The 27340-nt window shown below is 46.9% G+C and overlaps 1 pseudogene; it reads left to right on the top strand.

Annotated features, from left to right (window-relative positions):
- Window positions 1-27340, top strand: LOC146186969 (uncharacterized; annotated as a pseudogene).

The raw sequence follows: 27340 nt of genomic DNA, 5'->3' as shown, positions 1-27340 counted from the left end.
ATGAATGTCGGCGATGTCGATGGGCGGCATGTCCAGACAAATAATGCAGTTAGTCGTTCTCGCGTAGCTTGAATAGGTCCGCATCGCACGCTTTGCATTTCTTCATAGCGCGCCCGATTTTTCGGGCACGGCGTCGACGCGTATATATTCCTCAGGAATCTGCCGGCAATTGCACCCACGTTAAGGCAGCGCACAAAAAGCCGCGTATTTGCTTGGTGGACCGTCGAAACGACAAGGCACTAGCTCAAATCAGCTTGGCTGCGCTGCCTGCCGTCTGCTGCCAGCGAAAACATCATGGCGGATTACCCAGCATGCCTCGCTTCATGCAAGCTCCCTATACGTGCTAACGTGCCGGTCTATACATCGGGGGCCCTATTTTCGACAATTCGCTATTTTGTTCAAATTGTGACGTACGCGTGACGTGCGCAGTAGGACGGTGCCATGTTACGTAAGCACACAATCGGATTAAGTATTCTGAAGAAAAAGAGAAAAGAAAGTGATAGAAAAAAGCGCGATCGTCTGCTACTATATTGTCACGGACAACAGGGCTAGACGTGACGATGTGACTAACACGACGGGACGAAGCTGAACCAGCAGGCAAAGTTCCGCGCACAGCACGCGAGGCAACTTCGGCGTCCTTTTCTTCCAGGCGCCACATAAGAACATCAGGGATACCAGGTGGCATTACTCCCCCTCCTAAAAAAAAACGAAAGCACAGACTGGGTGCGAGCGATGGGCGATGCAAGTCAGAATAGAAAACGAATATAAAACGGAGGCGGTGCCCTACACAACTAAACGAGTGCATAGTACACTGCACACTACCGCGGGAAATACGGTCTCATGCGGACAACGTGCACCACCTCGGAGCGTGGTTGTCGACGTGAGTGCTGCACAGTACCCACTGGAAGAACTTCGTATGTTACTTCCGTGACTCGGCGCAGATCCTTGTAAGGTCCAAAGTAACGCGGCATCAGTTTTTCAGACAAGCCGGGCCGGCGCACCTGTGTCCACACCAAATTTGGTGTGTGACGTGTCGATGACGGAGGTTGTAGCGACGCGTATCCTTTCCCTGCTGTTGCTGAATGTGGATGCGGGCAAGTTGACGGGCTTCCCCGGCGCGCTGAGCAAACTGTTCAGCGTCTGGGATGAGAGGATTATCCGTGCAGCACGGAAGCATGGCATCTAACATCGTCTGAACGTCGCGTCCAAAGAGCAGGCGAAATGGCGTAAAACGCGTAGTCTCTTGGATGGCAGTGTTGTAGGCATATGTGACGTACGGGAGAATCTCGTCCCAGGTCTTGTGCTGGGAGTCTATGTACATTGCAATCATGTCGGCGATCGTTTTATTGAGTCTCTCCGTGAGGCCATTCGTCTATGGGTGATAAGCAGTGGTTTTGCGATGGCTCGTGTGACTCAGCTCAAATACGTCGTGCATAAGTTGTGCCGTAAATGCCGTGCCTCGATCGGTGATTGCTTGGGACGGTGCGCCATAGCGCAACACGATTTGCTGCATAAAAAACTGGGCGATCTCAGATGACGTGCCACGCTTCACCGCCTTGGTTTCAGCACACCGTGTGAGATAGTCGGTCGTGACTATAATCCATTTGTTACCGACCGATGTCAGCGGAAATGGGCCCAGAAGGTCATGCCGATTTGGTCAAACGGTGTTCGGGGAGGCGCAGTAAGTTGGAGCAAACCCATTGGCTTGAGAGGTGGCGCCGTTCGACGTTGGCACTCACGACAGCCTCTGACGTAGCGATGAACGGCGTCAGCAAGTTTAAACCAATAATAGGCTTGACGAACTCGGGCGAGTGTGCGTGCAAAGCCCAAGTGGCCAGAGGTGGGCTCATCATGGCAAGCAAAAAGGATATCGGCACGGAGGTCGGCTGGCACTACGAGGAGGAACGCTCGGTCAACAGTGCTAGAGTTCTGTTTGTATAGAACGCCTTTCCGGACACAGAAAGCAGACAGGTTCCGAGCAAATTGCCGAGGGATATCAGCAGCGCGATCCTGCAGGTGGTCAATGACAGGCCGAAGGTCCGGGCCAGCTCGCTGTCGGGTCATTATGTCTGAAGCACTCACCAGTCCAAGAAAACCCGCTCTCATCGTCCATGCTCTCATCGACTAAACCGACGGGCGCGCGCGACAGCAAGTCAGCATCTTCGTGCTTGTGGCCAGATTTATACACAATGGTGTACTCAAATTCTTGGAGGCGAAGACTCCATCGTGCTAGGCGCCCCGATGGGTCGCGGAGGTTAGCCAGCCAGCACAAGGAATGATGATCGGTGACAACTTTAAACTGGCGGCCATAGAGGTTAAGGCCTAAATTTCATGGTTGCCCACACAACCGCAAAGCATTCCTTTTCCGTAGTGGAGTAGTTTGTCTCGGCGCGGGAGAGCGTGCGGCTGGCATACGCTATTACCTTTTCGACGCCAGCTTGGTGTTGAACGAGTACAGCGCCAAGGCCGATATTGCTGGCGTCGGTGTGGACTTCGGTGTCAGCGCCTTCATGAAAGTGCGCAAGAACAGGGCTTGTTTGCAGTCGGCTGCTCAGCTCCGCAAAAGCCTCTTGTTGCTCGGCGCCCCACACGAACTGTGTATCATTGCGCGTGAGGCGAGTCAGGGGGGCGGCAACTTTCGAAAAACGACGATGAAGCGGCGGTAGTACGTGCAGAGACCCAGGAAGCGTTTCAAACTTCTCTTGTTTGCAGAAACGGGAAATTTGGCGACAGCAGAAGTCTTGTCGGGGTCTGGCCTAACGCCTGCGGCACTCACAAGGAGACCAAGAAACTTCAACTCTCTGTAGCCAAAGTGGCACTTCTCGGGCTTGAGCGTCAAGTCAGCTGACCGGAGGGCATCTAATACTGCGCGCAGACGTTCGAGGTGTTCTTCAAAGGTTTCAGAGAATACGACAACGTCGCCGAGATAGACTAAGCAGATTTGCCATTTGAGGCCGGCAAGGACGGTGTCCATCATGCGCTGAAAAGTAGCCGGCCAAAAGGCAGCACTCGTACAGTCCATCTGGGGTGACAAAAGCTGTTTTTTTTTCGCGGTCCCGCTCATCGACCTCAATCTGCCAGTACCCGCTCTTCAAGTCAATGGAGGAGAAGTACTGGGCGCGACGAAGCTTGCCGAGCGAATCGTCGATACGGGGCAGCGGGTAGACGTCTTTTTTAGTGATGGCATTCAACTTTCGATAATCGACACAGAAGCGAAGGGTCCCATCTTTTTTCTTTACCAGCACGACAGGGGATGACCACGGGATGTTGGATGGTTGTATGACACCATCATAAAGCATCTCCTGAACTTGTGTCGGAATCGCTTCGCGTTCCATCGTTGAGATGTACGGTACGGCTGCTGGCGAATAGGGCGGGCGTCGTCAGGAGTAATGATGCGGTGCTTCACGAGAGGCGTTTGCCGTACTTTCGATGAGGACGGAAAACAAATGCTGAACTCTGGTAGGAGGGCACGAACCTCACGATTCTATGTGTCCGAGAGATCCGGACTAATATCAAGACGGTCAAGTGGGGGCTGCACAGTGCTAACAGCCCCAAAAACATTCGGAGACATCCGCTAAGGAGTCAGCAAACGCGATGGCAGTAGCACGAATAAGATTCCGGGGTTCGTTGGTGAAGTTAGTCACCAGGAGCTCAGACCGGCCGTCGCAGAGGTGGATGAGGCTGCGCGCTGTACAGATGCCGTGGGTGAGCAAAAGTGACTGGTTGCCTTCCGCGACCGCATGCCCGTCACGCAGTTCGTCGCAAGTGACAGTCACAAAAAACACTAGCGCGTGGCGGAATCGAAACGCTCTCGGCGGAAATTCGAAGGGCGGCGCGGCTTTGGCGATTTTTGGTGTCAGTATCAGCAGCTTACTCGGTTGAAAATGTCACTGTGCGCTTCCTGAGATCGATAATAGCTCCATACTCCCGGAGAAAATCAACCCCAAGGGTAAAGTCACGGGAGCTGTCAGGTATAACGAGGCAGCTTACAATAAACGTGCAGCTGCGAATTTGAACTCGTACCATGCACAGGCCACTAGAAGTTACGAGATGCCCGCCAGCGGTGCGAATCTGCGTGCCCGACCATGGTGTCATTACTTTTTTAAGAAGCGCTGCTAGCTTCCCGCTTATAATCGAAAAATCCGCGCAGTGTCCACCAATGTGCTAGGTAACCTTATGACCGTCGAGAAGCACGGGTATGTCCAGCGACAGTCGATGTTCATGCGTAGGAACTGTCGTCGGTGCCGATCCCCGATCCCGATCCCCGATCGGGATCCCGATCGCTCACAGGTCTCGTTGTCAGTGAGTCTTCGTCACGTCGATTACAAGCGGCCTCACCCCCGGAGGTCGCTGTCTTTAGTTTTCCCGGTGGGGACTTGGCGAGCGTCGCTGTGCCGTCCAGGATGACCTGGGCTGCGGCGATGGTCGGCGTGGGGACGTGGATCGTGACTGCCGCTGAGAAGTTGGCGCCATGCGCTGCTGCGCTAAGTAGTCTTCAATCTCTCGGAGTCGTTGGCCTATTGGAGGGCGACGCATGTCGATGGGAAATCGGTGAAGTCCCAGGTGTCGATAGGGGCATTGGCGATAGATATGACCTGGCTCCCCGCAATGGAAGCACAGGCACTGGCGATTTGGGGCGCGCCACAGGTCCGCCTTCCGCTGGGGTGGTCGTCGGTTGTCGACAAACGGCTCAGTGTGTGCGGAATACAGTGAGCCTTGATCGGGTGACGGTAATGGCGCCGAAGCAGGGGCAGGGCATCGCGCCGTATCTGCATAAGTTGGACGCAGGTACTCCGTGGGGAAAGGTTGTGGATCAGCGGACGCTACCGAAGGCTTCAACGCTTGAAGCTCTTCGCGGACAATGCTAGCTGCAGAGCCGACCATCGGCTGTGGAGCACCGAAAAGCGTCTGGAACTCTTCGCGTACAACTGAGCGGATGATGTCGCGTAGGTTCGGGGTAGCCCCGAAAGCCGAAAACGGCTCCACAACCGAAGCGGCGACCACCGGCCTGTCGTAAGTGGTAGACCGCTGCTGGAGCATCCTCTCTATTGTGACAGCTTCCGAAAGAAACTCGGCAACCGTTCTTGGTGGATTACGCACGAGGCCAGCGAACAGTTGCTCTTTAATACCGTGCATAAGGTGGCGCACCTTTTTGTTCTCAATGTAAGTAAAATCCACTAGTAAGTAGTAACAAGGACGGAGAAATAAAGAGCATTAAGCAACAGGTGAAAAACACAGAAGATAAAAATTGGATAAATTCGATGGAAAAAAAAACAGAGTGTGGAATTATACCGAAAGTGGAAAATGCAGATCAGGAAGGAAGATTTCCTTGATAACTCAAGAGGCAGTGTCCTACTTTTTGAAGCTAGATCAGGGTGCCTTGGATAACGCAGCTACAAAAAGAAGTTTAACAATGGAGATGACGCATGTGCTGTATGTGGAAACTCCAGTGAAACAATTGACCATATTATACTCGAATGCAATGGTATCCATCCGGAAGTTGATGCAGGTGCAATCACTGTTCCTGAAGCTCTGGGGTTTAGAGATAACAGTGGCCGGTTGAATAAACCGGCGGTGGAAACTAGCAAAAAACGGCTGGAAGATTGGTGGCTTAAAAGCAGAGAAGTGACATAATGTTAGTATTGTAGGAGCAAAAATTTAATAAATAGAATGGTGGTTTAGTTAACCATTCGAAATCAATAATTATGATATAGGGAGAAAAATGAGCATGATAGCTACTGCTACCATCCCGTTTCAAAGGGGACGCTCCTATATTCCATCCATCCCACCCATCCATCCATCCATCCAATATATTGGCGCAATATATTGGCGCCAAGTATGAAAAACGACGATGCTCCAGGAACCGAGCCGCTGCGGTGCATTCCGCGATTCGGACGCCTCGTGTTGCAGGGAGGGCGAGTAAAATATTGTGTGCCGTTGCGGTCTCAGTGTCTCATGACATACTTGCGGTCGGACATTCAGCAGCAGCTACGTACGGAGAGGCTGCGCCAGTTTCAGCTGTAAAGCAATAACGGCAACGGAATGGTGCAAAATGGGAGCGGAAAGTAGCACTGCTCCTCATAAACGCCCATGACATCTTACGTTCGCTTATCAGAGGCTTTTAAAATGCAGGAACTAAAATGTTTAACTACTTTTTGTAAACAGAAACAGAATGAATCGACAGATTTCCGAAGTAGCTCCAGCACTAAGGAAGAGAGGCCCGCGCAGCCGGCATGGTCCATGTCCAAGGACAACGCTACTGGCTATGCTGCCCACCTTTTCCGAACAGCCGCGTTATGATCAGCTACCGTCAAGTCAGCAAGTCTGCTTAAGTTTCTAACTTGCGTCAGCTTGAATTGTGTAGAGCGCGGAAATCAGCGCAGAGAAAGGGGGAGAGAGAGAATGCCACACACACACACACACACACACACACACACACACACACACACACACACACACACACACACACACACACACACACACACACACACACACACACACACACACACACACACACACACACACACACACACACACACACACACACACACACACACACACACACACACACACACACACGCACACGCGCACACGCACACGCACACGCACCCGACGAAGTGTAAGGCACACACTGGGCCTTACTCCTAGTTGGTTAAATTTTCATTTACTGGCGTGCAAAAGGCTCCTGCGAAACGCGAAACATATCTGAGAAAGAAAGACAGAGGAACAGAAGCACGGAATAGCAAGAAAGTTACCTAGACGATATCCAGGTTACCGTACACGTGCTGGTGGAGATAAGAGGGGATAAGGAAAGAAAACGAAAGATGACTGAAGAAATTGTGGTATAAAGCTAGAGCGGCCCCGCGCCCGCGTATTCCTTACTGTCGAAACGGTTAGATGTAAATCAATAAAGGAAGATAATTTTCTGGTTGTATAAAAAGCAAGCAACGCAAAATGTCAGTTAGCAACATCAAATGATTACAGCGTATCGTCATAACTTCCTCCGGAGTACTTAATGTTTTTCTAAAATATAGGCAAATGGTGAGCCTGCGTGCATATCAAAACGACACTTTACGACCCCCATGCAGCATTCGACAAACCGCTTAGCAAGTTTTTTCTCACAACCGCTCGGTTTTCCAACACGCGAAATGCGTGAGCAAAGCTCCGCCATCTTCTTCGGAGCGGAGAACACCACCGGCACGCCATGTCTGTACGCCACTTTCTTCACGTGGTGCGCAACCTTATGGTGAGAAATACGGCTAAACCTGTTGTGGTACCGTATATGCATAAGGTTGCGCACCACGTGAAGAAAGTGGAGATGGCGGAGCTTTGCTCACGCATTTCGCGTGTTGGAAAACCGAGCGGTTGTGAGAAAAAACATGCTAAGCGGTTTGTCGAATGCTGCATGGGGGTCGTATATGAGATCCCGCTGACCTGTGGGAAGGCCTACATTGGCCAGACCGGGCGCTGTGTTAATGATCGAGCAGGGGATCATTTGCGGGCTTTAAGGAGTGGATGGACAAATTTGGCAGCGCATTGCGCGAACTGCACTGCGTGCGAGCCGCGACTGGCTGACATTAAGATTCTGGACAGAGGCCGTCATAAGACAGCGCGTGAGCTTTTGGAGGCATTCCATATCGGAAAAAGGGGAGATAGGTGTGTCAGCGATATGTCGGTGCGGCTCTGGAAGGCAGAGATCAGTTTTCTTGATCGAGTTTTGTGATTTTCCTTGATCATGTTTTGTAATATTCCTTATATTTTTTCTCTGTCTTTATGTGATTGTTATGTGCTGCGCATGACCCCTTTTCAGCATATATTTGCTGTTATTGCTGCAAATAAACCAGATGTGAGTTAGCGCGTGTCCTGTGTCTTCTTCTCTTGTGTGTGTCTTCCCGTGCGCTTTATCGTCAGTCAAGTTACAATGCACCATCTAGCCCAACTTCAAATTTTGTTAAACTACCTTTCAAGCAATGAGGGATATTTTATATGTGGTTCTTCTAATTCTCCGTCACAAGTCAACATGTGTGTTTCCTTCATTGCCGTCTTAACCTGCCGTGCAAGATTCATTGGTTTCTGCCTTCGGAAGGGTCTGTTGCCGATGGACGTGAGTGCCTTTCTGGGTTTTCTGAGACCGCCTGGATACTTTTTGAAGAGTTTTTTTAAATTGTTGAGGTCCGAGCTGTGGCGACAAGTGCGAAGATGTCAAGACCATTTGCGGGCCCTGTGTTATGCGTTAGACCCTGGTTGGTTAGCCGAGATCAAGCTACGTGCCATTAGACGCCATGCGGCTAATCTGACGGAATTCCTCTGGGCCCAGACCTTGAACCAAGCCTTGCATTCGACTGAGGGCAGGCAGAGCTGTGATCGTCGGGCTACTGATGTGGCAGTGGCTGGTGTTGCGGTGTTGCCGGGGACATTTCCAATATTTTAAGCAAGGGTCCCAAATTCTGTCAGGAACCAAGTGTACCGGGCCATGAATTGCTAGCGCTTAATCGGCAAATAGCTGGGAAGGCTGCAGGAGAAGACCAAGAAAGATGCCTACTTGATGGTGTGGACGCGCTGATGAAAACAGCCAGGACCTCCGCCGGCCGTTCCAAGGATGGGTGGGGGAAGGTTGTATCCTTCTTCCAGCACAATAAGTTACGACTGCTTCAGTCGGACAAGGAAGGAGGCTTCGTGGTGTTGACTGAAGAGGAATACCACAAGAGAGCGCAAGATGCGATCGCCAAGAATTTCGAGGAAGTAAAGTCCAGCGCCACCATAGAGTGAAGGGTAAAGCGGCTGCCTTGTGCAAAGACTTGGTTCTCGACAGGTTAGCGAATGATATTGTTAGTACTAGGTGCAATGCCCTCTCAGTGTTTTTTACGGCTAAAACACATAAGCTGAATGTGCCTTTTAGGTCTGTTGTTAGTGAAAATGGTACTTGGCAGCATGTATTAAGCAAATACCTTCAGAAGCATTTAAATTCACTGCAGTTTCAAGACCCCTTTTTAACGAAGAATTCGAATGAAATGGTGAGCTTTCTCGAGGATAATACGTCGATTGGCTATGTATTCTCTGTAGACGTGGAAGATTTATATTATTCGGTGCCTCATGCTGCCCTGCTCGTTGCTGTGAGAGATGCTATTGAAGAAAGTGGGGTTGTGCAATTTCAGAACTCTAGTGGTCTAACAGTGGATAATTTTATACGTGTGCTTGAGTTTTATATTGGTGTTACGTTTATCTCTTTTGAGAACAGATTTTATCTCCAGAAACAAGGGATATGCATTGGTTCTTGTGTTGCCCCGGTTCTTTGTAATGTGTTTTTAGGTCTTGTTGATCGCGCCCTTGAGCAGAGCTTTAATGGGAAAGGTGTGCTAAAGGTATTTCGGTACGTGGATGATTTTCTGATTGTTCTTAACAAGCTACCAAACTCGACGTATACTGACGCGGTGGGTGGGATGTTGGACAACTTTCGGCAGAATGGGAGAGGTCTGGTTTTCACTCATGAACTTCCTTCACAGGGTTCATTGCAGTTTTTAGATATTAACATTACTTTAGGGAATGGTCATGTTTGTTGATTGTACGCTCCGCGGGCACAGAAACAACTTTTGCCCTACTCTTCGGCACATTCTAAAACTGTTAAAAGAGCTATCGCTAGCCAATGCTTAGGGTCTGCTCTCACGAAGTCGTGCCCGCATGCTGTGCAGTCGAGCTTTAATAGGCAAATACAGCGGTTGCTGTCTGCTGGTTACCCCTGCGCGGTCATTATGTCGGTGACGGAAGCCCTGCTCCGGAAAACCAAGCGAGCCATGTTTGGGAAGAAAACTGCTCCGGTGAGAAATACGGCTAAACCTGTTGTGGTACCGTATATGCATAAGGTTGCGCACCACATGAAGACAGTGGCAAACAGACATGGCGTGCCGGTGGTGTTCTCCGCTCCGAAGAAGATGGCGGAGCTTTGCTCACGCATTTCGCGTGTTGGAAAACCGAGCGGTTGTGAGAAAAAACATGCTAAGCGGTTTGTCGACTGCTGCATGGGGGTCGTATATGAGATCCCGCTGACCTGTGGGAAGGCCTACATTGGCCAGACCGGGCGCTGTATTAATGATCCAGCAGGGGATCATTTGCGGGCTTTAAGGAGTGGAGGGACAAATTCGGCAGCGCATTGCGCGAACTGCACTGCGTGCAAGCCGCGACTGGCTGACATTAAGATTCTGGGCAGAGGCCGTGATAAGACAGCGCGTGAGCTTTTGGAGGCATTCCATATTGGGAAAAGGAGAGATAGGTGTATCAGCGATACGTCGGTGCGGCTCTGGAAGGCAGAGATCAGTTTTCTTGATCGGGTTTTGTGATTTTCCTTGATTATGTTTTGTAATATTCCTTATATTTTTTCTCTGTATTTATGTGATTGTTATGTACTGCGTATGACCCCTTTTCAGCATATATTTGCTGTTATTGCTGCAAATAAACCAGATGTGAGTTAGCGCGTGTCTTGTGTCTTCTTCTCTTGTGTGTGTCTTCCCCTGCGCTTTACCTTCAGTCAAGTTACAACAAGATGTCTCAACTTACTTCACCACCCACCAAACTGTCTATAAACTGCGGTGAGCTAAAAGCAGCCTATACTCCAAGTCGAATTCGTCATGTTTTTCAAGCCCAACTTTGGTCATTTAAAGCAACGGCAGCACAATGAAACGTCATTTTGACATCATCATATAATGTTTATGCATTGCGTATTTCCCGCCACACAACGTCAGCCAGCCAGATTTCAGGAGGCGGCTCCAAGGAGGTTATAAAAAAAGTGCTGGAGTAGAAGTCGCCTATACCGGCCAATGGGCTGGGGTGAAGCCTGCGGCGGCCATATTCAGGGGGGCAAGAAGCGGCCTGCCAAGCGCTTGGGAATGCTATTCGCCGGCGTTGCCAGTGTGTTTCAAGTGTTTAAAGTATTTTTAAGTTCTGGTGCAATGCTGGGGGTTATCAGGTGAGCCATACTGGACGTCTCTGATTTGTTCTGACCTATCTCGATTTTTTAATGATTTCGACGATATCCGAGTAAGCGGGCATTTTTAGTTCTACTCAGAGCAAAACCCACAGCTCAACCTGAATGCCAATTAAACCTGTGAGACAAGTGGTAGCAACGCTAGTATTGCGTACTTGCGTAGATTATGTGAAGTATAATAGTATTGAATTAAATGCGGGTCATAATTAAATATAGTGAATTAATTACTGCTATTCTCTTCGGGCTTTATGCGACAACAAGTCATATGCCATCAAATAGCTTATGTCGAGTACATTTGCTATAGGCTAATTTAATGTCTTAATTAATTGCTGCTTATGAGCTAATTGTGAATAAAACTAAAATTTATGCTGTCAATGGATAGCTTATGCCGAGTATAATTGTAATGGGTTAACTGCACCTCGTATTTAATTAGCGCTAATTAGGTAATTGTGATTGCAAATTGAAATGCATGCCGTACTTTCAAGTCATATATCGTAGCGAAGCTTATATCGAGTATGGTTGCACTAAACTGATGTCATTGCACTGCTCATAGCAAAGTAAATAAATAATAAAAAATTAAGAATTACTGCTTTTCTGAACTGTAAACACGGCATCGTTTCCTCTTCTAGTACATTATTCACCAATCTTTCTATGGTTTAGAGGAAGCCGTACATTGCAATGCGACATCATCGTTACAGACATCCCTTTTTAATTACGAACAGTGATTCTATAGTCGCTGGTAACACCATGATCCTGATGCTGCGTAATGATCTTTCATTGGTTATTAAATAAAGTAAGCCTTGAACGAACGGAGTTTGCAGAGCGCAATAACTTACGAATCATGAATACCTTCTTCAGCAAATGGAAGAACCGGAAATGGACATGAAAAAGTCCTAACGGGGAGATTAAATATGAAATCGACTTCATAATGTGTTCAACCCCCGCCATTATACAAGATGTAGAGGTAATCGGGAAAGTGCGATGCAGTGACCACAGGATGGTGAGGTCCGGAATTAGCCTAAATCTGAAGAAGGAACGCAACAGATTAGTAAGAAGAAACCCATCAACGAATTAGCGGTGAGGGGGAGGGCAGAAGAGTTCAGGATCTCGCTACAGAATAGGTATTCAGCTCTAACTGAGGATGGCGACACTACCCTAGAAGCAAGGAACAATAATTTCAGAGATATCATTACTGAGTGCGCGGTAGAAGTAGGCGGTAGGATAGTTAGAGAGGATACCGGTAAGCTGTCTAAGGAGACGAAAGATTTGATTAAGAAATGCCAGAGTATGAAAGCTTCTAATCCAACAGACCGGATCGAATTGGCCGAGATATCAAAGCTGATCAATAAACGCAAGGTGGCCGATATAAGGAAGTATAACATGGAGAAAATTGAGCATGCTGTAAAGAACGGGGGAGGCCTTAAAGCGGTAAAGAAGAAATTGGGCACAGGCAAAAACCAGGTGTATGCGATAAGGGACAAGGCGGGCAACGTCATCACGAATATGGACAAGATAGTCAAAGTAGCCGAGGAGTTAATTCTATACAGATCTCTACAGTCAGACGTTCCACCAGTGACGAAGGACGAGGTCAAGAAAGCACTAGAAACTATGAAAAGGGGGACATCAGCTGGAGAGGATCAGATAACTACAGATTTGCTGAAGGACGGGGGGGATATCGTGCTAGAAAAACTGGCCACCCTGTATACGCAGTGCCTGGTGTCATCGACGGTACCGTAACCATGGAAGAATGCAAACATTATTCTCATTAATAAGAAAGGGGACTCTAAGGGCCTTAAAAATTACAGACCAATCAGCTTACTCTCTGTTACGTATAAGGTATTTACTAAGGTAATCGCTAATAGAATCAGGACAACCTTAGACTGCAATCAAGCAAAGGATCAAGCAGGTTTTCGGAAACGGTACTCTACTATCGATCATATCCACACCATAAATCAGGTTATAGAAAAATGCTCGGAATATAACCAGCCCTTATACATAGCATTAATTGATGACGAAAAAGCATTTGACTCAGTTGAAACATCGGCGGTGATGCAGACATTGCGAAATCAGGTGGTAGACGAGCCGTACGTGAAAGTGCTGGAAGATATATATAGTGGCTGCACAGCAACCATAGTTCTGCATAAAGAAAGTAAAAAAATTCCCATAAAGAAAGGTGTTAGGCAAGGAGACACAATCTCCCCAGTACTATTCACAGCTTGCTTAGAGGAAGTATTTAGAGACTTGGAATGGGAGCAGTTAGGGATAAGGGTAGATGGAGAATACCTCAGTAATCTGCGATTTGCTGATGACATTGCCTTGCTAAGCAACTCGGGGGATGAACTGCAAATAATGATTGATGACCTAGACAGGAAAAGTAGAAAGGTAGGCTTAAAAATCAATATGCAGAAGACTAAGGTAATGTTCAACAGCCTCGGGAAGGAACAGCAGTTTACATTAGGTAGCGAAGTACTGGAAGTTGTAGGCGAATATGTCTACTTAGGACAGGTAGTAACCGCAGATTGGAAAGCAAACTAGCGCACTTCAAAACACAGACACAGGAAGGGAACGACAACACAGCGCTGACTTCAACTGGTTTTTTATTAGAGAGTGACACAATATATATGTACGAAAAGTGGGCGGGAAAGAATTGATAACAACTGCTGAGTTTGCACGTGGCGTAAAACACCGAACGCAAAAGTTAAAAGGCGCACGATAACAATATAGGTCAAAGCAAGGCAGAACGGCAGGGCTATGAAAAATAAAGGACCGAAAAGGGGGAGGCCAATAGGTAAAAACAGTTAAAGATGGCACGATCCGAAGATACGTAAACTAAAATCGAAAAAAAAAAGCCAGAAGAGGCATTAAGAGCGATAAAAGTCAAAGGGGGCATTAAGAGCGATAAAAAACACAAAAGGGGCATTAAGAGCGAAAAAACACAAAAGGGGCATTAAGAGCGATAAAAGAACCAAAAGGACAATTAAGAGCAGTACAAGACCAAAAGGGCATTAAAAACAGAATACCTAAAACAACCAAGGCCAGTCCGCTAGAGGCTGAGGAGTGTACCCGGAATCTAAACTTTAAAACTACTGTGCGTCTGGTTCAAATATTTTAACTCGCGTTTAGTCAGGGCTATTGAGGGTGTGCTAACACAATTTTGACCTAGCTTTAGAATGCGAGCGGCTTCTATGATTTCGCGTGTGAACTGATGTGCATTTCTCGCAATGACAGTGCATTTATGAAAAGATGGCTCACAGGGCTGAGAGGGACATTTTAGGCAGTGAACACCTAGGTTTCTTTTTGTAGTATTGTAAACACTGTTTGAGTGTTCCATAAGTCGTTCGTTTAGGCAACGCCCGGTTTGCCCCACGTAGGCCCTGCCACAGCTCAGGGCAATCTTATAGACGACACCAACTTGGCAGGGAATGAAAGGTGCCTGGTGCCTAACAGGGCAGGCTGGCTTTCGCACAGCCGGGGCATTGACTCTGCGACAAAGCTTGGAAAGCTTGTCAGGCGCCGAGAACACAACAGGGACGCCTGCCTTTTGCCCAATTCGTTTGAGCCTGTGAGAAATACTATGAAGGTAAGGCACCACAGCAACCTTGTGTTGATGCTCAGGAGCAGCTCTCACTTGACCCCCTTTAAGCTTTGCAAGAGGGAGCCTGCTACTGAGGTCAGCAAATGCTCAGGGTAGCCAGCATTTATCAGCCGCTGAGTTTGCTTTTCGATGCTCCGGCCCATAGAGTGTACACAGGACTTCGTTAGGGCATTTGTGAAATAAAGGTTCACAATACCCCTCTTAACAATCCTAGAATGGGCTGAACTGTAGGGCAACAAGGACTTGTCCCCTCTCGGCTGGTACCACCAGCACAGGTGGTCATCTGCCCTGGATAGCCTTAAATCAAGAAAGCGTAAAGCTCCCTTATCCGGTACCTCATGGGTCAAAACAAGGGGAGAGAGGCACTGTTCAAAGCGAGAAAGCACTTCTGAAACTGAGCTTTGAAAAGTACATTCGTTACTAGCCAAAAGGATTAAGTAATAATCGACGAATCTGAAAATCTTCACAGCAGCTGACGAAGATAGCTGCTGTTCTAACAGTCTGTCATGATGGGCGAGATATATATCACTTAATATTGGAGCAATGCAGGAGCCAATGCACACTCCGCTCTTTTGGATAAAAATGCTTTCATCCCATGAAACGAAAGTTGAGCTAAGGTAAACTGTCAAAAGTTCCAAGAAAGTTGGCTTTTATCGCTCTTAATGCCCTTTCTGGCTTTTTTTCGATTTTAGTTTACGTATCTTCGGATCATGCCATATTAAGCTGTTTTTACCTACTGGCCTCCCCCTTTTTCGCTTCTTCTTTACTTTTCATAGCCCTGCCGTTCTGCCTTGTTTTGACCTATATTGTTATCGTGCGCCTTTTAACTTTGCGTTCGGTGTTTTACGCCACGTGCAAACTCAGCAGTTGTTATCAATTCTTTCGCACCCACTTCTCGTACATATATATTGTGTCACTCTCTAATAAAAAACCAGTTGAAGTCAGCGCTGTGTTGTCGTTCCCTTCCTGTGTCCGTGTTTTGAAGTGCGCTAGTTTGCTTTCCAAGATGATTTACCAACTAGTCCGTTCTTCCACCCTTGCTAGTAACCGCAGATCCGGACCACGAAAAGGAAATAAGAAGAATAAGATTGGGATGGAGCGCATTTGGCAAGCACTCGCAGATTATGACTAGCAGCTTACCGGTATCGCTCAAGAGGAAAGTATACAACAGTTGCATCTTGCCTGTACTCACCTATGGGGCTGAAACGTGGAGGCTAACCAAGAGAGTTCTACTTAAGTTGAGGACAACTCAGAGGGCTATGGAACGAAAAAAGCGTGCAGAGTGGGTCAGAGAAATAACTGAAGTTACCGACATTCTAGTGGAAATTAAGAAGAAATGGACATGGGCAGGACATGTAGTGCGAAGAGAGGATAACCGATGGTCGCTGAAGGTAACAAACTGGATTCCAAGGGAAGGAAAGCGTAGCAGGGGGCGGCAGAAAGTTAGGTGGGCGGATGAGATTAAGAAGTTCGCAGGGGTCAAGTGGATGCAGCTAGCACAGAACCGGGTTAAGTGGAGAAATATGGGAGAGGCCTTCGCCCTGCAGTGGGTATAGTCAGGCTGATGATGATGATGATGATGATGACGATGATGATGATGATGACGATGATGAACGGACGGGCCTAGGTTTGTTATTCGTACTAAACATGTTACACCCTTTGTTATGGGATTAATCCTGCTAAGCTCCGCTGCATCTTCGCAAAGCTTTTAGGTATGCTTGCCCAACGATCGTAGTTTGAGATGCTAATTGAGCTGAGAAAACATATTTCTCTCCGCCACATGCTCAGAGCTTGTTGCACTAGGTACCTTATTTTAAAAGGAATTGTCTGAATAATTTCAAGTTCTGCTTGCAACCTAAGTGGCCCCTTCTCTGTTCACTTAATTACCAATTGCTTAATTTTCCCATTAATGTAGATGGACACTACTTATGTGCCATGATTGCGAAATCTATTCTTCATTAATATAACTTATACTAACATATGCCAAATTATTCACCTTCATTCTAACCTAATCCACATCACTTCAGTGTGATTACCCTTAATCCAGCCTAGTCATTTTAATCAAAACTAATCATCTCTAATCAAGCATAATCCGTCATAATGTAAGTGAATCTAAAGCAATCATCCTTAATACCCCTTAAACTGCCATATTCCCGCTTAAACCGCCCTAATCTAACTTAATCCGCCCTAATCGTCCCTTATACTAACTCACCATTAGTATTACTTAATTAATCCAAGGCATACCCGCTCGAACTTCTAAGTGCTGTGCAAAGTACAGACAAGGACATTCAACTATTGGCTGTCCAGCAGGCCCGGGGTGCGCTCGAAAAGCACAAGCCTCACGGCCCACCACAAACGGGCCAAAATGAGGTAATGCAGAGTAGGGCATAACACCGGGTCGACGCTTGGTCAGCGTCACGGCGCATTAAACCGTCGGTTGCCTGCATCTCAATAAAGTTATACATACATACATACATACATACATACATACATACATACATACATACATACATACATACATACATACATACATACATACATACATACATACATACATACATACATACATACATACATACATACATACATACATACATACATACATACATACATACATACATACATACATACATACATACATACATACATACATACATACATACATACGCCCCGCCGGGGTGGCGCAGTGGTTACGGCGCTCGACTACTGTTCCCAAGGACGCGGGATCGAATCCCGGCCTCGGCGGCAGCTTTTCGATGGAGGCGAAAAGCAAAGCGCCCGTGTGCTGTGCGATGTCAGTGCACGTTAAAGAACCCCAGGTGGTCGAAATTACCGGAGTCCTCCACTACGGCGTCTCTCATAGCCTGAGTTGCTTTGGGACGTTAAACTCCACAAACTCCACAAACCAACCAAACCAACCAACATACATACATACATACATACATACATACATACATACATACATACATACATACATACATACATACATACATACAAAAATTAATTCAACCTTAATTAAACTTTCACCGCTAATCCTTCTTATTCAACCTATAATCCAACTTTGTCCTCACATTATCAGACTTAGCCCGTCACTCCTGTGCACGACATATGACTGCATTGCCTCACAAGTTGCGACGGTTGCTGTGTCAGGTGTTGTTGTGCCTAAATACGCACATATGAAAATTTCTCTAATTGGAAGAGTCTAAAACGTAATAAATGTTCGTCCGCGAGTAAATTTCAAACGAGCCACAAGCAATTAGTGGGAATTGATTGCGAAAAAATATTCAGTGCCCTTGACCTTCTCGCAGCCTTTTGAATCTTATAAGTGGCGAGAGAAGCGGGAGTGCGAGCGAAACAGTCACCACAGGTTGCCTCGAGGAGCATGTCTCGCCACGAAGAACTGCACGAGTTGTTCTGAAAAGCATAATTGAAGAGATGTGGTGGTGAGAGTGTTGGAAGGTCATGTAAGGCCTATAGCCAACGTGTTGAAATTCAGGAAGCTCCGGCGTCGCTCAAGCGGAAACATGTGAGCCAATGGCAGTGGTGTAAAGAATCGCTTTTAGGGGAGTCTACCTCTGAGTGCCATCTGTCGTCCCTGAAGGCGTTAAGTGCCCAGGAATTTATCAGCGCACAAATATGATCAAAAAGGATATGCGCGCGATACGGAGCTGAAACGTGCTGCTGATTGACGGGAACTTCAAACTATAGTTGTGGTACTTGAGCGCACCAAAGTGGTAGACTCCACTTTTGAACCTATAGTAAAAATATGTAACAGCTTTTAGTCAAACTTGCTGCTCAATTATAAATTATTGGAGCAAGCATTCCGCTTGTTGTTAATCTGTTCCGAATTATTTCTCAGGTCAGCAGTATTATTTTAAGCACCTGAGCATATTTGGGTGTTTGTCTTATCTTACCAGAGACGCATGTGTAGTCAGCAAAGCACTGAACACTGAATAAGCAGGAATCTAAATGGTTATTGTTGTACGTCGGGAATAGGCTCTCAGTGTTAAAAGCATTTGACCTTAAAAAAATGCTCCTAAACATAATTTGAATGCAACAAAATTAGTTTTATTTATTTATTTATTTATTTATTTATTTATTTATTTATTTATTTATTTATTTATTTATTTATTTATTTATTTATTTATTTATTTATTTATTTATTTGATCATACTGCAGACCAAGTGAAGGGTCCTGGCAGGAGGGGCAACAATTCCAAAAGAAAACAAAAAATCATAAAGTGTAAAAACATGAATATAAAATTTACACAAGTACAAGCACGATGTAGAAAAACAGCAAATCAATTCACGGCATGTTCTAAAGAATCGAAGTTCTGAAGTGATGATAATGGCAGGTTATTCCATTCGGTTATGGTGCGCGGGAAAAAAGAAAATTTTAAGATGTTAGTTCTGGCAAAGTAAGGTGTTCGTGATTCGGTTTGCGTATTTCTTGTTGCCCTAGACGATGGCAAGCATTAGGGTAGATGGTGAGTCAGTGCTGCGATATTTAGAAAATATAAACCGAACAGCCTTGCGTTCAATTCTTTCGAGAACATTAATGTTTGGTTTTGTGTGTGGATCGCAAACAGCGCACGTGTACTCAAGTTTAGGTCTGATCATGGTGTTATATGCTAGTTGTTTGACGTCGGAAGGAGCTTGTTTTAACTTATGTCTAAGAAAACAAAGGTTACGGAAGGAAGACGAGCATACAGTGTCAATATGTTTGTTTCAGCTAAGGTTATTCGTTAGTGTTACACCGAGGTATTTGTAATCTTCGACTTCTGAAAGGTTCCGGGTGGGAAGACTGTATGAAAAAGAATGGCGGTTCTTTTTGTTCGTAATCCGCATAAATACTGTCTTGTCAGCATTTAATTCCATTCCCCATTTATTACACCATTCGATAATACTATATAAGTTAGAATTAAGTAAAATCTCGTTGCCTGGAACATTACTTTCATTATACAGAACACAATCATCGGCAAGCAATCTAATTTGAACGGGGTGAGCAGTGACGTCGGTAATATCATTAATATAGATAAGAAAGAGTAGTGGTCCAAGGACACTGCCCTGCGGGACACCGGAGGTTACTGGAAGTTGGCTGGAACAGCGACCATCGATACTGACATATTGAAATCGGTCGGATAAATAAGCTGAAACCCAGTTAATAATAAATGAAGGGAGACCAATGGTTTCTAGTTTATGGATAAGTTTTCTATGCGGAACTAAATCAAAGGCTTTCTTAAAATCTAGAAATATGACATCTACTTGGTCGGAATGGTCAGGAACCTGAGCAAAATTGTAAACGATGGATGTGAGCTGGGTGACTGTGGAAAAGCCTTTCCGAAATCCATGCTGGAATGGCAATAATATGTTGTTGTCGTCAAGAAAGGTTTTCATGTAATTAACTATAATATGTTAAAGAAGTTTGCAGCATGATGAGGTCAACGATATGGGACGATAATTATTAAACAATGCTGCTCCAAAGCTGCTTCAAAATGGCCCATGAACTTCTTCCTGAGCTACTCCAAAATTCTCGAGCCTGCTTTCACCCCTGCTATAATTAATAAATAACTATGGTGAAGAGTGAGACGACAGAGGCACAAATTGAGGGATTCGTGAATAAACGATTTGCAAAAGATCCGTACATAAAATATGGTCGATGAATACGATACTCTATAATGAGAAATTTTAGCAGAACCCTCTAAATATTGAGGTTTCAGAATATGCCGAGGTAAATTTGAAGAACCTTTTTAATACTGGTTGTCCCATTTCACTTGAGCCCAGGTTTTCAATATGACAGGCATTTCGGGCGCCAGTGGAATCAGATGCCTATCGTTGGCGCTATAGTCTAGAGTTATTCAACTTATCTTTAACGACTAACGGAATAATTACATTTAATTAGTCAACTTTTGAATGAATGGCTGTAATGCCAAACCTCTCAATAAGTTACTTTCTACACGATATATCTCAGGTGGTCACTATTTCCTTGTTCCAAAGAAGGCCCGCGAAATTTGAATTAATGCCACGGGATGGAGCGCTTGCGCACTGCTCTTGTGCTGCTTTCAAACCTGCCATGAAAGAGCAAGGTCGGCTGTAGTGTGACTGTGGCCACGGAAAAGCAAGATGATTTTAATTCAAGTGCCTTGGCCGTTTCTTCGCAAATGAAGGCTGATGGACGAGAGTTCATTTCCTTCGAGCAGACTAAATAAGCTGTTGTCTTCCTTTCTGTCGCAGTCTTGGACGCTTTATTGCTTTCGTGACGCTCGGCCAGCCGCACGCATTTGTGTTGTCATGCGATATCAAGCGGAGACCCAAATCTCCACAACTGGCAGAATGGCCAATCCCTTCCTCGTGACCTGTCATATGTACTGCAGCCGATCTTGTTCGTCCCTTTCACATTTCAGAGTCGCATAATAGCGGTGCGCAACTATATTAGCGGGTGCATGTGCAATGTATTCGAGCGGTATATAACACCGCCTTGCTCTCTATAGCGCTTACATTGAGAATGTTTAGTGTAACGGCTGATGTTCTCACGAGGAAACGTTGCAAAATCAGCGACATCTTTTGAAAAATAACTCCTCTTAAAAATTAACAAAGTGTAAGAATATTAAGCAAGCCGCACTAGTTTATTGCAGTGAAAATAGGACAACAGAGAACAGAGAAAAGATGTTCGATGATCGTGAGATGACTTTTAATGAAATGTTGGCTGGTCTAGCGCGAGCGCTCACTCTTCTCCGTAACAATATTGGGGCACTAAAGTCCAAAGTAACGCCGTAGTAACCAATTACTGTTCTATAGTTGTTAAGTTACTTTTCTGGAGCTGTAATTGGCCACCCTAATTAGTTGATTTATATCTCAGTTAGAGTGACGGTAATTGTAATCAGCTATACTCATTTTATGTAAAGCGTACCTTATAGTCGCAAACGGAAAGTACTGTACACCGTTGCACACTTCCCTACCACGCAATCGGGAAAACGGAATTAGGCTGCAGGGAGTTCGCGCGATTCATGCTGTAATGCCGATGGTAATAACTATCGAAAGTGTTATCGATACTTTTAGCACGATAGCTTTAAATGTCGCTTTACTCAGAAAGCCAGCGTCGACGTTGTAAGTGAACAATCATGGGCATGGCGCTGGCAGACGCATTGCAGCTGGTCACTGGCATGACCGGAAAGTGACTTAGGTTGCTCAATCATTTGAGGTGGGAAGGCCGAATAAGAATCAACCTTCCATTGCTCTTCTTGGGTGCCGACACAGGCGCGCCACGCCTAGGTTTTAGTCATACGGCTTATGTCATACTGCTTGGTTAAAAGTGGGGCGGAGTGTCCCCCATAATTTTTCACGGCCTATATTATAGACAGTACTATCGATAGACTTGTATCCGTACGTCATAGTCCTGAATGATAAGTCTGGTACTATCATTTGTACTCAACAAGGGCGTTGCAGAGTTTCGTTGCTGGACAATCGTATAGGGCTTAACAGGTGGCGGTGGTAAAAAATTTGTATTGCAGTATCGGGAGCGTTAAAATGGGCACATTCTAATGGCCCTTCGGCCATCGGCTCTTGGCTACTTGTTGTGACCGGAATCTCGTGCTTCCTAGCGGCTCCGAAAGCCCGCCAGACGCCGCCACGTCGCGGTTACGGCGTAGACGGAAAAGTTACAGAAAAATAGGCGCAGAAATGCGAAGGCAATACGAGTTCCGGTCATAGTTCCTTTATGAGTTCTGTGTTTCGTTGCTTAGTTACTATTTTTATTAGGCGAAGGGACGGAATTTGGAAGTCACTATTGTACTTATCACACTCAAATTAGGTTTGGCACCAATTGGGGTCAAGTTCGGACATACTAAAACTGCGGGTGTCCAGGGGGTCAAATTTTCAGTGTGGCCTACCAACATTTTCAAGTCACATCTCAGTTAGCTATGTTCAAATTAGGTTTCACTCCAAATTTGGTCAAATTAATTTCGGGGGCCCAGGGAGACCAAATTTCGGTGAGAGCCCATCTAAGTTTGGAGGTCACCACTAAATTGGCCATACTCGAATTAGGCTTGACAACGATTTGCATCAAAATAGTAATAATTGTGATAAGAATACTTTATTCTGCATTCGTTGTTGGCAGGGTGTCGAACCGGGACCGATCCCGAATTTTCGTCCGGAAACGGAACAAACCGAACCTAATTATTATTATTATCATTATTTTTTTGCCATCTTGAAACTGAACCCGAACTGTAACAAAGCGGAGAAACCGTTCCGAACCGGTTCGCGGTGCGGTTGCAACCAATTTTTCTGGCAACCTAACTTATTATTTATTTTTTTATCGCTGCTTGTAAAGCGCTCTTCTTGCTTATTTCCAAAGCGCCACTGCACTCCACGAATACCACAACCATCCTGAAAAATTGTCCCTTGCAAAAACACGACAAGAACAATTAAAGACATAGCACCAACGTCTGGTGTCGGGCTGTCATGTCATGCCGAACACGGGTGGCGCTGCACTGCGCAGGGTCGCCGCTCGTGAAAAGTTGCCCCATTCGAGAGCCTATAAATCCTAGGCAGTGAAATAATAGCATAGAATTCGGAAGTTGAGTTACATATTTAAATAAATAAGTATGTAAAAAACAAAATAAAGAATCTGTTATAAAAATATCGCGCAAAATTGTATTCTCGTATCAGTAGGCGAGGTCGCAATGAGTCACATGGCACATGCATAGCAGCCGCGCATGCAATGCGACGCCAGCAGATTCAATTTGGTGGCCCGAGACTTCAGAATGATAAGCCGATGCTGATGGTGGGAAGGCCGCCTTGGGCAGCAAATCGATTTCCCCTTTCGTCTTCTCTTCTTTTGGTCCCTAGCGATGTATGTTTGTTTCATTTCTCTTGGCAAGTTAAACTATGCCAGGAGTGAAGCTCCGATTTTGAAATGTGAAGACTGGGTGGAGCAAAGGACTGAGGGGAATTACTGGTACGAGTGTTAATTCTCAAGCTCTGTTTGCGGGGTAGTTGAGTTTCCACTTCATGTGACCATGTGAGGAAAACACTTGTTGATGATATCGATGTTCTTGATATAATAATGGTTCAGAGTCGCAAACATTCACATTACTTGAGGTCAGGAAAGGAAGGTAAACTTCCTTTAAAGGTTCGAACCGGAACGGAATGTGTCTACTGAGCCGAAACCGAACCCGAAAGCAGTAAACCCGGACCCTAACGAACCCGAAAAGATTCCGGTTCGACACCCATGGTGGGTGACCCGGGCCTGGCATGAACGGGTAGCGAAAGACACTACTGCTAATACCAGAATGCCTTGCCGACCCTGACCTGGGACGAGATCACATTTTGAGGGTCTCTCATCCCAATTTGGAGGTCACTGCTTAATTACTTACATTCGAATTAGGATATAGTCAAATACAAACTAACGAATGCCCTCCACGTCGACTGATGGTTGAGCCGGCGGAAGGGCTTCCCTCTCGGTTGATGGTGACGGGTGCGAGAGGAGGGCCTCGTGCCGGACCCTGGGGACTTACTTTGCGATTGACGGCTGTAGAGTTGAGCGCATGTCGTCCATCAAATGAGTGACCTCCGTCCGATGCTTTTCCAATGTTCACTCAGCAATTATTAAATCAAAATAAAATAAGCAGAACAAACACACTTTACATTACATTCAGATTACACGGCGCCGAGCCTACTATCGACCACCGCCACGAATTTCCTCTCTACTAACCCCTTCTCTGACCTACGGCCCCAGGCCACCACCAGTCACACACGACTGGTCACCGTCGAGTGTATTGGATACCGGATTTGGTAGCATAGAAACGAATTTATTACTATCAGATCAATTATCAGGAAGGCAGTTTTGCCCTCCCGTCACGGCCAGGATTTCTGGGGTCCTGGCGGCTTCGAAGGCTTGTCTGATAGTGTGTGTGTGTGTGTGTGTGTGTGTGTGTGTGTGTGTGTGTGTGTGTGTGTGTGTGTGTGTGTGTGTGTGTGTGTGTGTGTGTGTGTGTGTGTGTGTGTGTGTGTGTGTGTGTGTGTGTGCGCGCGTGCGTGCGTGCGTGCGTGCGTGTGTGTGTGTGTGTGTGTGTGTGTGTGTGTGCGCGCGCGCGCGCGCGTGTGTGTGTGTGTGTGTGTGTGTGTGTGTGTGTGTGTGTGTGTGTGTGTGTGTGTGTGTGTGTGTGTGTGTGTGTGTGTGTGTGTGTGTGTGTGTGTGTGTGTGTGTGTGTGTGTGTGTGTGTGTGTGTGTGTGTGTGTGTGTGTGTGTGTGTGTGTGTGTGTGTGTGTGTGTGTGTGTGTGTGTGTGTGTGTGTGTGTGTGTGTGTGTGTGTGTGTGTGTGTGTGTGTGTGTGTGTGTGTGTGTGTGTGTGTGTGTGTGTGTGTGTGTGTGTGTGTGTGTGTGTGGTTATTCGTGCGGACACGCTCAGATGAGAGGCTCCCACAAATTGTGCCGACACGCGCTGCTAGCGCCACTCATCAGACAAAAAATCGTCTCACATTAAAGGTGAGAAAATTAGTGCACCTTTCCCTTCCGAATCTTTTTTTTACTCTGTACACATCTTGTTTTGTTTTTTATCTGAGCCTAATACAGTACAATTGACACAGAAGAATTTGTGCTGCCCCTTGTCAGTTTGAAACAAAAAATAATTAGATAGCGTCAATTACAGGATCAGGTTTACCACAGCAGTGCCCATTAATTTTATTTTTGTGCACGGATTGTGTGACCCACGGCACGGTGCAACCCTTGACCCAACGCTGTTTCGACCATTCGACGTCACCAACGCATTCATTCATTCATTCATAAATCTTTATTCATAAGTATGATCTGAGGCCTACAAACCTTGAGCTTGCAGTTTTTGTGTTTCATCATAGATGGCACGACTATCGGTCGACCGCGGAAGCAGTGCAAGCGATCAGAACACGGTGTTTTTACACCTTAGATCAGAACATCATTAACTGCATAAGGGAAGATGGGGGTCGCTGGGCTGTAGATAAAAAGGTGCTACTAATGGGCGATTTCAATATCCACATCCAGCCCCTGGACTGCTTCCAAGACCCCAACGGCAGCCTCTTACTACTGACAGCGCAGTATTTGCCGCTAGAAGTCATTAATCTCCACCCCGACTACGTGGGTGAATTTACGTGGTGTGCATGGAACAGGCGCAGCTGAATCGACTATGTGCATGCATCCCATAAGCTGGCGCAACATATCCAGAGTGTGCACATAGACGAGGAGGAGAGGTCATCTTTACTGCGTCGGTGAGGCAGAATTGTCACAGGGAGCAGCGTGAGCTATCGCGACGTTACCTCCTGGCCTCAGCGTACGAGGCCGTCGCGAAGGGCTTTGAAACTCGACTTCATATTGCTCCACCTGAGAACTATAAACAGTATGTTGGTGAACTCAGGCGCAGCATGAGAATCCATGAGGGTCGGTCCAACTCACGAGGCGGCTCTCGGCGCAAAGAGTGGTGGGATGGGAAGCGAAGGCTGGCCTTCACGCGCGTCTCAAAACTAACCGTCTGCACCGAGCAGCGGTGATGTTGGCACTGCCGAATGCCAACATCTCAGGGACCAATACATCGGCTTCAAACGAGCAATGCAGCAGTTGGTCCAACGCAAGATTGCAACATATGACCACAACCAGCTGAAAGCATTACCACAGGGAGCCAGGGAATCCGGAAGTTTTGGAGATACATGCCATCACTCGACAGGCAACCGGCCCAGCCTGTCCCGACACATGGCTCAGCTGTTCGGCTCCCCGCCGGCGGCAGTGCCATGCCAATACGTCGAGGCCTAAAGCAATGGTATCCGCTCTCCCCGTTGTTTTACACGTTATATGTCTCGGGGCTGCATACGAGCCTCATCGACTTAGGACTGGGCTTTCCGTTCAGGTTACTCAGCGAGGGCCTTCTCTACTCCAGGGTGCTACCTGGCCTTTGCCGACGACTTGGTGCTCCTGGCGGCAAAACCCAGTGACCTCCAGCAGCGCATCACCATGAGCGCCACCCATCCTTCGCACCTTGGCTTGTCATTCAGCCCCCCAAAAATCCGCAGTCCTGCAGTTTGTTGGCAAGTCGGAGATGAACTCAGTATTCCTGCCGGGAAACGAAGTTATTCCATTGGCCGCTCAGTACCGGTACCTTGGTGTCACCCTTTCATCCGGGCCAGATCTCACAGGGGCTCACAAGGACCACCTATACGACAAGCCTGCCGGAGAGCCAGTACCGTGCAGCGCCGGCGTTCGATGTGGGGTTGCAACAGGTACCTGCTTGTTCGCGAGTTGTGGAAAGCTGTGCACGTACCGGCACTGACGTTTGCTAATGCTGTCGTCTGTGTCTCGGCTTGTACCCGAGCGTGGCTGGAGCGAGGGCAACGCGAGGTGGGACGCGTGACACTGGGACGACATGGACGCGTGGCGGTTGAGGTCATCTAGGGCGACAGGGTGGTCATCGTTCGAGGTAGGTATGTGAAGCGAGCAGCAAGCTCTCCTTCGAGGGTCGGCTGCGCCGGATGGAGACCAGAGATGAGCGCGCCGGATTTTCCGCTACATGGGTTTCAAAAGTGCCCAGAACACGTACGTGGACCTCCCGAGTACGCATTCTAATCTGCAAGTTCGGCTTCATTGCCTAGGCGCTTCAGGTAACGGGCACCCGGAGGTTGAGCCAAGCAGCACGGCAGCACGTGCGCAGTGTGGAAACTGACAAATTGTACTCTGTCACGCTCAGCACGTCGACACTGGGACTCTACCGCTCCCACAGGTACACTCCGGCTCCCGAGGACTACTAA

Source organism: Amblyomma maculatum, chromosome 6 (genome assembly GCF_055883805.1).
Source record: "Amblyomma maculatum isolate TAMU_Amacu chromosome 6, ASM5588380v1, whole genome shotgun sequence".
NCBI lineage: Eukaryota > Metazoa > Arthropoda > Arachnida > Ixodida > Ixodidae > Amblyomma > Amblyomma maculatum.
Note: the sequence above shows the minus strand (reverse complement) of the source record. Positions and strands in the feature narration are given on the sequence as shown.